We start from the raw sequence: 12,559 nt of genomic DNA, 5'->3' as shown, positions 1-12,559 counted from the left end.
TTAATAATAAATCCATAAGATAACAATAAATAATCCATAAAAAAATAATAGAATAACGAAACGCAATGATAACAAAACAAAAATTACAATGAAATTGTAAACCGTACGTAAGAGTCTCGCAGATATCATTTCTTCCGCTCAAAAAACAAATATTTCTGTAATATAAATAAAACTGTCTTTTACAAAACGATACTGATATCAAAAAACTACATTTCTATTATCAAAATCTGTTACTAATTTAGAATTTTCTTTAAAAAAGTACATATTAAATATTTGTAATATACAATAACAGATTATAAGCATTACATATAATAAGCAAAAAAATAAAAAAAATTGTTACAAAACTCTCACCGGCCCGATTTAATTTATTAAACAACGAATGATCATAAGAAGTGTATTATTTCTGTAAATGTTATGTGTATTACATATAAATGAAATCGAGCCGGTAAGCCGCGTATATAAATGTATACATAAACTTCTGAACTGACGGTGGTTTTGGGGTCTGGGGGATGTGAAACGCGAAGATATGTCGAAATTATCCGGAAGTCGAATCACGGTACCCGTTACAATTCTTATGAAATCTACCTAAAAAATTAATTTCTGGATTGATTTGAAACATTTGCGATGTTTTCAATATTTAATTAGCTACTGCCCATTTCAGTTTTTGGTAAAGATAACTTTAATCTGGGAAAAACCTTTTGTTTTTGGGTTTTTTTATTTAACACAGACGAAATTTTTATTTATATGTACCTCTACAGCTGTATTTTTGGAAAATATTGTAATTAATACAAAACACAGATTACTTCTTGAAGCATGATTGTATAAATCAGTATTCTATTACTGAACTTTACAAAATAATCTCTGAAACAAAAATGAATTAAAATAGAAATAATTAGAGTACAAATGGGTTTTCTGACTTGTAACTGAATGTGAAAGGATTAATGACAACCAAAAATATGTTAATGTATCTGCGACATCACATGGAGGAGACTTCACATTTTTTTTTCTTTTTAGAAGTTTTTTGGCAGTTTTTTAATCTTCCTTCTACTATTAATCAGAGCGCTAAAAGGTGATTCCCTTGTCCCTATACTTTTCCTGAAACCAAATTGGTCTTCTAACACTTCTTCCACTCTCCTCTCAATTCTTCTGTATAGAATTCTGGTTAAGATTTTTGATGCATGAGTAGTTAAGCTAATTGTTCTTTATTCACATTTTTCTGCTATTCAAATCATTTAATGCTCTATTAAATTCAGACCTCAATATTGTATCTCTGTTTTTATCCTCTTTGACTTCCTCTTCTTCCTTTATAACCAGTTTTTAATCCATTTCCTTCATATAACTACTCAATATATTCCACCCACCTATCAACCTTTTCTTTCATATTTAAGATTAATAAAATAGATTAAAATAATATTAAAATCTTTAACGCATTATATTTTAACTTGCATACCACAAAATTCTCTTAATTGTTCTGTATGCTCAGTACTTTTTACTTTTTTTTTTCAACACTTTTTTCAATCCACTTTAATTTTGCATAATTTCATTATCACCAAATTATGGTCGCTATTAATGTCTGCTTGTAGATATGCTTTGCAGTCTGAATTGATTTTTTAATTTTTGCTTAACCATGATATAATCTATCTGATACCTTACAGTATCACCTGGTTTTTTCCATGTATATATTCTTTTACTATGATTTTTAAACTGGGTGTTGGTAATTACTATATTATACTTTATACTTAAGAAAGAAGCCGTAATAAGAAAGGGAGTCCTACAAGGATTTTCCCTATCGCCGTTACTTTTTAATGATGTTAAAGAACAATTTAGATCCGGAGTAACAGTACAAGGTGAAAAGATAAAGATGCTACGATTTGCTGATGATATAGTAATTCTAGCCGAGAGTAAAAAGGATTCAGAAGAAACAATGAACGGCATAGATGAAGTACTACGCAAGAACTATCACGTGAAAATAAACAAGAACAAAACAAAAGTAATGAAATGTAGTAGAAATAACAAAGATGGACCACTGAATGTGAAAATAGGAGGAGAAAAGATTATAGAGGTAGAAGAATTTTGTTATTTGGGAAGTAGAATTACTAAAGATGGACGAAGCAGGAGCGATATAAAATGCCGAATAGCACAAGCGAAACGAGCCTTCAGTAGGAAATATAATTTGTTTACATCAAAAATTAATTTAAATGTCAGGAAAAGATTTTTGAAAGTATATGTTTGGAGTGTCGCTTTATATGGAAGTGAAACTTGGACGATCGTAGTATCTGAGAAGAAAAGATTAGAAGCTTTTGAAATGTGGTGTTATAGGAGAATGTTAAAAATCAGACGGGTGGACAAAGTGACAAATGAAGAGGTATTGCGGCAAATAGATAAAGAAAGAAGCATTTGGAAAAATATAGTTAAAAGAAGAGACAGACTTATAGGCCACATACTAAGGCATCCCGGAATAGTCGCTTTAATATTGGAAGGACAGGTAGAAGGGAAAAATTGTGTAGGCAGGCCACATGTAAAACAAATTGTTAGGGATGTAGGATGTAGGGGGTATACCGAAATGAAACGACTAGCACTAGATAGGGAATCTTGGAGAGCTGCATCAAACCAGTCAAATGACTTAAGACAAAAAAAAAAATATTATACTTTGTGGAAAACTCAATAAGTCGGTCTCCTCTTTCATTTCACTTGCCCAGCCCATATTTACCCACTATATTTCCTTCCTTGCCTTTTCTAATGCTTGCACTCCAATCTCCAACTATTATTAAATTTTTATTCCCTTATATGTATTAAACTGCTTTGTCATTTCTTCATATAAACTCTACCTCATCATTGTGAGCATTTGTTGGCTAATAGACATTAACAATTGTTGTCGGCTTAGGTTTTAATTTAATCCTGATAACAAAGATTCTATCGCTAAGAGCTTTTTGAAATACTCTTCTTGTTCATTACAAAACCTACTCCTGCCTGACCTTCAATGCTGTGTTAATTATTCTAAAATCAGCTGACCAAAGGTCGTTTTACTCTTCCCATCAAACCTCGCTAATTCCTACTACATCTACATCTAACCTACCAATTTCTTCTTCTTTAAATTTTGTAACGTAACAACCGGTTTTAGACTTCTAGTATTCCACTCTCTGACACTTAGAATGTTATTTTTTAATTTTCTGTTGACCGCTTCCTTTGTAGTCTCCACCCAGAGATTCTAACGGGGGACTGGTTTACTTCCGGAATATATGAAAATGCAGACAGCTACATTTTCCTGGAAAAAAAACAGCTCTAGTATTCCATTGCTTTCAGCTGCGTAGTACTCGTTAGATTAAGTGATGTTGATATGGCTGTTGACCTGCTCCTCCTGACCTGTGCCCTTAACTACTGAAAGAGTTGCTGCCCTCTTTCAGGAATCATTTCTTAGTCTGGTTCTGTACAGATACCTCTGCGATATGGATGCTCCTTCGGTCCAGCTGCTCTGTATCACTGAGCACACAAGTCCTCTTACAATTGGCAAGGTCTCATGATTCATAGAGGGTGAATCAATTTAACACTAGAATCTATTGTTAAAACTTTTAAAAAGCTTTCACATTTTTCCGAATCATTTAACTACTTACAACTACTTTTTTCCTGATCCTAGTTTTGAATGCACACCTGCACACATATAAACATTTTTATGTACATAGGTATTGTATGAATAAAGATACAAAAAGAAAATATAAATTGAAAGCAAATATTCACTAGGTCTCTACCGCCAATTAGTATTGAATAGAATAAAAGTAATCAACCCAATCAAAGTTTTAACATGCAGTAAATGATACAACAATAAAATATGAGAAACAGAATAGCTAGAATGTTTTACAAAAGCATAAGGTTGATTGGTTATACTACCACAGATAGGAAGGTAGTGTTAACTAGGTAACGTTACTGAAAACAATCGTCTGCCTTTCTCACAATGCAAAAAAATAAAATACAACAACACTATGTCTAATCTGTCGTGTGTTGGCTTGGTGTTTACTGGTGTTATAGAGGAAGTTGAAGAGGTTGAAAAGGAACAAATAGTATTGAGATCTGAATTTAATAAGCATTAAATGATTTAGAAAAGCAAAAAATGGTAAGGCTCCTGCGACAAACTGGATACCTGCAGAATTGCTATGCAATACAGGTGAGCAAGCGATAGATTATACAAACTGGTGTGTAAATTTATGATAAAGGGGAAGTTCTATCAGACTTCAAAAAATGTTATTGTCATGATACCAAAGAAAGCAGAAGTAGAAAAATGTAAAGAATACAGAACAATTAGCATAACTACTCGTGCATCAAAATCTTAACTAGAATTCTGTAGAGAAGAATTAAGAGGAGAGTTGAGGAAGTATGAGAAGACCAATTGGGTTTCAGGAAAAGTATAGGGACAAGAGAAGCAATTTTAGCACTCAGGTTAATAGTAGAAGTAAGATTAAAGAAAAACAAACTGACATACATAGCATTTGTAGACTTAGAAAAGGCATTTGATAACAAGACAAATAAAATGTTCTGCATTCTAAAACATTCCGGGTTCAAGTATAGAAAAAGAACTATTGCTAACATTTACACGAACCAAATTGCAACAGTAATAATCGAAGAACATAAGAAAGAAACAGCAATAAAAAAGGGAATTCGACAAGGATGTTCCCTATTCGTCACTTTTTAATCTTTACATAGAACTGTTAATGATCATTTACAATTACAAAGAGCAAATTAGATCTAGAATAACAGTACAAGGTGAAAATATAAAGATGCTAAGATTTGATGATGATATAATAATTCTTCCCAAGAGTAAGAAAGATTTAGAAGAAACAATTAATGGCACGGATGAAGTCCTATCCAAGAACATGAAAATAAGCAAGAACAAGGCGAAAGTAATGAAACGTGGGAGAAGTAAAGTAGGTGGACCACTGAATATAATAGGATGAGAAAAGACTATGAAGATAGAAGAATTTTGTTATTTAGGAAGTACACTTATTGAAGAAGGACAGAGCAGAAGCGATATAAAATACCAAATAACACAGGTGAAACCATTTCTGTGTCAGAAATATAATTTGATTACATCAACAATTAATTTAAACATCAGGAAAGCATTTTTGAAAGTGTGTGGAGCATAGCTTTACATGAGAGTGAAACTTGGATGATTGGAGTACCTAAGAAGAAAAGATTAGAAACCTTTGAAATGTGGTGTTATAGGAGAATGTTAAAAATCAGGTGGATGGATAAAGTGACAGAAGAGGTATTGTGGCAAATTGATGAAGAAAGAAGCATTTGGAAAAATATAACTTAAGATTTAAGACATTCTGGAATAGTCGCTTTGATATTAGAGGGACAGGTAGATGGGAAAAATTGTGCAATATTTGGAATATGTAAAACAAATTGTTAGGGATGTACGGGTGTACTGAAATGAAACAACTGGCACTACATAGGGAATCTTGCAGAGCTGCATAAAACCAGTCAAATAACCAAAGACAAAAAAAAGTAGATTCGGGATCTAGATTTGTCTTATCCTGTTAAAAATATACTAAACCTCCTTTGTAAGTAAAGAAGTATAGTTTTATCTTATATTTATAGCAGTCTGAATTATATAGTTCCTATATTATTCACTTTTGTAGCAGACAATCTCGCTTTTATTGTATTATTTGATCTTTTGTTGTATTTGGTCATTTTGGTACGTTGTTTGTCAAACACTGATTTTGTTCTAGTACTTTTATATTGGTTGTTCTTTATACGTCAGTAATTGTCTTGCCTGTCTATCTTAGAATTTGGTTCTATTTTAATTAAAGTGGAAAGGGCTGATATCTTTTGAGAGTTTTGTTAATGCCGTATGATAAATGTTTATGATTGAAAGTAGACAAGTACAAACATTTTCTTGATTTACTGAATTTATCTTTTAAATATAATTTTTTTGATTTGCTTATGTTCAAACTTGTCACAAATCAATTTTGTAACAGCTGATTCTCAAAGTTAAAGGTTCTGAAGTTCAAATATACTAGTAAATGTTTATTGCTTTTATATGGATTTCAATATTAGGAAGTGGATACTGGGGTACTTCGGTGGTACATCATTTACATGACACGCGTATTGCCTCACTGGGCCAGGGGGAGGGTTGCTGCTTATTGTTTCAGTAGTAACAGACTGCAATGTACACGTATAACCAAATGTATGCACCAAACTACATAACCGGTTCATATATCGTATGTTCAGATAAGCACATTATTACTTTTTTCAGCTTAAATTAGTGAAAAATGTATCAAACTAGATAACTTGTTCATATATCATATGTTCAGATAAGCATGTTATAAAGTTTTTCAGCTTCAGTTAATATTTGTTCTGTAGCTGTTTAATCTTCTAAAATTATACTGAAAAGTCACACTTATTAGCGAGAAATGAAACACCTGGTATTTAAAACTAGAACTAACAAGTAAAAGTTTCCAATTAATCTGCTGTAGGAATTTTATATGTTTATAATATGAAACTAAATAATTCAAATTGACTCTTTTTTTTTAATATAAAAAGCATGAGATATAATATATAATTATAAATACATCCATCACCTGAAACAAAAGTAAAATGATTAATAAACCTAAAGACAAGATTTATTAGGTACTAGCTCTACCCACCACGCTTCGCTGTGGCACATTGTGGTTGCATGGATGAGAAATAAGAAACAAAACAAAGCATACGTTTCATAGAAGTTTAATTTTGCAATATTTGTGGATATACAATATTTTTTGTTTTTCCACTGTCTGCGTAAAGGCTATCTGGTTTGCCGACTCGGGAACACGCAACATACAGTTGCCCCTGTGAGAAGCAATCCGCATCTAAATCTAAACCACACAATTTGAGCTTTATTGATTGTCATTGCAAATGCCAATCGAATTGGGAATTGCAATCTTTTAAATTAAAATGGTGTATCAGTCGGGATTATGGGTATTCGAGGAATGAGGACATCTTCACCTTTGAAAGGCCCGGTTAAAATCGTTGCTTCCACTACGTTATTCATAAATTTCTTAACTGCAAGTCGCGTGCCGTTGTAGAGTTTTGGCTCATCAATATTCCGCAACAGGATAATTGTCATTTTTTGATCGAACCGTTGCTAGAATCGATCTAATGAGGAATGTTTTCCCAGTTCCTCCTGGCGCATCCAAGAAGAAGGTCCCCCAACTCCGTCATTTATAATTCGCATTATGCGATCGTAAATGCCTTTCTGTTCACGCGTTAATTTGGGAATGTTTGATCGGACATATGACTGAAGATCACCGATGTTATAACTCTGTTCACGGCGTAAATCCACATCAAATGAAACGATCGCAGCTCGTGTGGGTGCTGGCATTCCCGATCGACTAAGAAATTTATTTGCAATAGCTAAGCACTTGTTTTCAATATTTATGGATGCTTCGTTGTAAATGCCTTCTGTAAATTCCACGGTCATATTGGTATTTTCTAGGCGTACTCTATGCATATCCTCACCCATATGCGATCGATATCTTTCCCGTAACTCTGTGGGAGATGAAGGGAAGCAAGCGGTCAATATAATTGCGAATAATGCGCGAATTTGGTTTGGATGTGCAGTGTTGCACTCGTCATTAATACATATATCCCACTGTTTTTTGTCTTTTTTTGCAATCTTGGAGAGCTGCATCAAACCAGTCAAATGACCGAAGACAAAAAAGACAAAAAAAAAGCTGTTGGTCGTTTTCTGTTAAATTCAGAGCTTGGTGAAAGGCGCAGCTCGATCGCGACACGATTACACAAAAGTACCTCGATTAAAGTGAATATTTAATTCAGATTGTATAATAATCTGAATCGGATGCAAGTGGATACGTTTTGTTTTTTTTTGTTAATAAACAAAGTAATTGGGAACAGGTATTGTTTCACATTTGACTGCGGTTGTCGTTAGCTAGTATGGCGAGTGTTCCCCTCGCTTTCGGCAGATGGCGCGGTCACTGGTACACAGCTGACCGTTAAAAAAACTGTTTTCTCGCGGTCGCGGGTATGTGACTGATGCGAAAAATAGATAAAAACAATCTTTGATGCGGGTTATATATCGTGCTAAAATTTGAATTCAATCGGTGCAGAACATTTTGAGTTTTTGAAGCGTACACAAACGAACTTAACATTTTTATATATAAAGATTTAATGATAAAACTTTAATTAAATAAATTATTTTAACATAAAATATAATAGCATATTCACACATTCATTACCTGAAACAAAAGAAATGTAAAAAAAAAGATTTAGAGAAGAAATTACATTAATATTTATGCAAAAAAACTGTCACACAACCCAAAATTAAGACTTTTAACATATCCTTGTGCATGATTAAATATCAATAAATTTATATAAAATAAATTTATTTATAAATAAAATACAATATTTTATTAATATAAATGTCACATGTTCATCACCTACATTTTTTTATAAACTTATCTAATTGTGGTGATTTTAATACACCAAAAAAACATAGCATTGTTATTTTTGTAGCAGTAAGATTGGAAAGGGTGGACAAAGTACGAAATATATAAAACCATATTGGCGCAAGTGATTGGTAAAGTGACGTTTCATGCAGCTGGAAGAAAATCTGATTGCCATGTAGGAGTTGGAAATTTAATTATTCTAATTAAGATGTAAAATATAATAAGTTTGTGTATTGCAACATATGAGCATGTCTGGGTGATAATATCGAAAAACGTTCTTTATGATTATGTCTGAGCAGAGTATTATGAGTTTACTGACACAGCACAACGATTTAAAACATTTATTATGCAAATCTATGTAATAAGGCCCTTTGGAAAACTATTTAGGACCAATTAGTTCGAGTCGTTGATTTCAAGACTGCTAATGGTTAGCTCCAAAGATCTGTGCATAAGTTGTTTGTTGCCAATACCTGACAATTAATTAAATATTATTTATTTAAAATGAAAAATAAAAAATAATTCACTTTTTACTAATTGAATATTGTTAAAATAATGTTGTCAATTGATATTTTACTGTTTTAATTTCTTTGTATTTTATTAATATGCTTTAAATTGCGATTTATAGTATGGTTATAAATGTTTTATTAGTTTTAAAAATTAGTTTTATTAGTTTTATAAATTTTTTTATTAGTTTAACTAGCCATGCATCAAAAATTTTAACTAGAATTCTATACCGAAGAATTGAGAAGAGAGTGGAAGAAGTGTTAGAAGAAGACCAATTTGGTTTCAGGAAAAGTATAGGGACAAGGGAAGCAATTTTAGGTCTCAGATTTATAGTAGAAGGAAGATTAAAGAAAAACAAACCGATATACTTGGAATTTATAGACCTAGAAAAGGCATTCGATAAGGTAGACTGGAATAAAATGTTCAGCATTTTAAAAAAATTAGGGTTCAAATACAGAGATAGAAGAACAATTGCTAACATGTACAGGAACCAAACAGCAACAGTAGCAATTGAAGAACATAAGAAAGAAGCCATAATAAGAAAGGGAGTCCGACAAGGATGTTCTCTATCTCCGTTACTTTTTAATCTTTACATGGAACTAGCAGTTAATGATGTTAAAGAACAATTTAGATTCTGAGTAACAGTACAAGGTGAAAAGATAAAGATGCTACGATTTGCTGATGATATAGTAATTCTAGCCGAGAGTAAAAAGGATTTAGAAGAAACAATGAACGGCATAGATGAAGTCCTACGCAAGAACTATCGCATGAAAATAAACAAGAACAAAACAAAAGTAATGAAATGTAGTAGAAATAACAAAGATGGACCACTGAATGTGAAAATAGGAGGAGAAAAGATTACGGAGGTAGAAGAATTTTGTTATTTGGGAAGTAGAATTACTCAAGATGGACGAAGCAGGAGCGATATAAAATGCCGAATAGCACAGGCGAAACGAGCCTTCAGTCAGAAATATCATTTGTTTACATCAAAAATGAATTTAAATGTCAGGAAGAGATTTTTGAAAGTATATGTTTGGAGTGTCGCTTTATATGGAGGTGAAACTTGGACGATCGAAGTATCTGAGAAGAAAAGATTAGAAGCTTTTGAAATACGGTGGTATAGGAGAATGTTAAAAATCAGATGGGTGGATAAAGCGACAAACGAAGAGGTGTTGCGGCAAATAGATGAAGAAAGAAGAATTTGGAAAAATATAGTTAAAAGAAGAGACAGACTTATAGGCCACATATTAATGCGTCCTGGAATAGTCGCTTTAATATTGGAGGGACAGGTAGAAGGAAAAAATTATGTAGGCAGGCCACGTCTGGAATATGTAAAGCAAATTGTTAGGGATGTAGGATGTAGAGGGTATACTGAAATGAAACGACTAGCACTAGATAGGGAATCTTGGAGAGCTGCATCAAACCAGTCAAATGACTGAAGACAAAAAAAATGTTATATATATACATATATACATACACGCGCGTGTGCACACACACACACGCTTATATATTCGCGCGCGCGCATAGTAATTCAGGTCATTGGACAAACCTTCGCTTGCGTCACTAACAAAACATATTTAAAGAAGTCGTAGTCGCTATATGATTTACATTTTCCGAAAGTATTAGTTTCTAAAAATATATACTTAAGTATATTATTAAAAGTTATTAATATAATCATTACTATTATAATTCTTATTATACTACTTTTATACATTGTCATTAAGTTGCGATCACTATTATATATTATGTCATGTTAATGACTTTTTTTTTTCAACGCTTCCTCCCCGGGGAGGATCCGCACTTGAGCAACTAATACTCGCCCCAGGGGGTGTCTCTCCGACTTTACCGGACCTCCCCGCCTACCGGTTGTAAATCCGGCATGGCAGATCAACCCCTCGGTTCTAGATCTTTTATGTCTGTATCCTCTAACCCTCGGCAGTGTGGAGGGCGGATGCAGCTACGCTGTTCTCGGTTCCCCACGCCGCAGGCCGGCTTCTTTTTTTCCTTTTCATTCGTCTTCGTCTGTTGTCCAGCTCTGAAGTCCTCGAATCAGTCCAGTCGAAGTAGTCCTTCCCTTTCGCCGTCAGTACCTGGATAAAGAACCCCTCCATCAGTCGCCAGTTACGCTGTTCCTTTACCATAAATGGTATAACTTCTGTCAGGGTCGGAAGGCATAGCTGCATTTCCTCCCTGGGGTCCCATCGCGGGTTTACGATAGGAAAATAATAGGACCGATAAGACTTAATGAGTCAAATACTCCTGCAATAATAGAGAGAATAATTCTTTTAGTATCAATAGATTGAGTAATTTGATGGATAAGGTACGTAATTCATGTTCCTGGGCTAAAGGAACAGACAATTACGCTCAGGAGTACCAATATTATGATCAATTAGAAAACCACATAATTCAAGCCTTGGTAGTGTTATTTGCTTTAAAGGAGCAACTCGTTTCGTACAAGTAAATTACATGAAATTGATTTGAACTTCACAAATAGCTGACATTTTCACAATTATTTAACGACCAGGCCGTATTTTTTAATGTAAAATTCCAGCCGCGGAGTAATTTGTTGGTTGTGTAAACTGTATACATTAATTAATGGCCTCGGCTTCAGCAAGAGTCCTTAAGCGGCTATTGTGGTAGCATTTTCTGCCGTTGTTTTTGCAACAGCATAAATGCTGTATTCCATGCGGTGGCTACGTCGCCACCATCTCTTAGTTTTTTTACACCGCGGTTTCGTTGGCGGCTGTGGTTGTGGTTTTGGGAGGATCTGTATACAGTATACTAGCAATGTAGGCTTTTTTATCTCGCTCTCTGGGCGGTATTACCATTTTTTTCGTTGTTGATGTTATTATGGAAGAAAGAAAATAATTATAAATCTTTAATTTTTGAAATTATATTCCTGAACTACGTGAAAAAAAATTTACGTCAATATGAAAAGCATTCATCCTACAGAAGATTGGAGCATTTATACCAGATTCGAACACAAATAACTGTTGAAGATTTTAGATTTTGACTGACTTTCTCGTTTTCCATAAATTAAACAGCAGTTTGGTTCTAAACTAAATCATTCATTTAACAAAATAATAAACAAATTGATGCCTTCAGAGGATAAAAATAAATGTAATTTATAAAATTTAAGTTATTGATCAGTTTACTGTATACTTCTTAATACTGATATGTTTAATTTATGAAAAAATGTGGACGTATTCGTTTCACGACAGATGACGGCGTAAAGGAAACAGTAGATATGTGAATGAAGAAAAAACGTCTTTCTTCTTTGACGGAATGAGAAAACCGGCTTACCTCTGGGCTAAATGCTTAAGCAGTACGTATTTCCGCAATGAAAGGCGTTTGCTTTAGTGACAAAAAGAATGTACATTTCTGCCAGTTTTATTCATTACTTTAATAAAAGTTTATTTTAAAATTATAAAATATATTTTATAAAATTTAAGTCTGTGCTAAAATTTTCAAATTATTCAATATTAATTCTATATACTCACATTTTCTACAAAGACTATATTGTGCTTACTATAACTACTACTCTGCCCTGTAAAATGAAAAAAAAATCAAACCATATTGAAAAAACTCTAGGTTAAAGTTAAATATGCTTCATATAA

Source organism: Lycorma delicatula, chromosome 12 (genome assembly GCF_047948215.1).
Source record: "Lycorma delicatula isolate Av1 chromosome 12, ASM4794821v1, whole genome shotgun sequence".
NCBI classification, from domain to species: domain Eukaryota; kingdom Metazoa; phylum Arthropoda; class Insecta; order Hemiptera; family Fulgoridae; genus Lycorma; species Lycorma delicatula.
Note: the sequence above shows the minus strand (reverse complement) of the source record.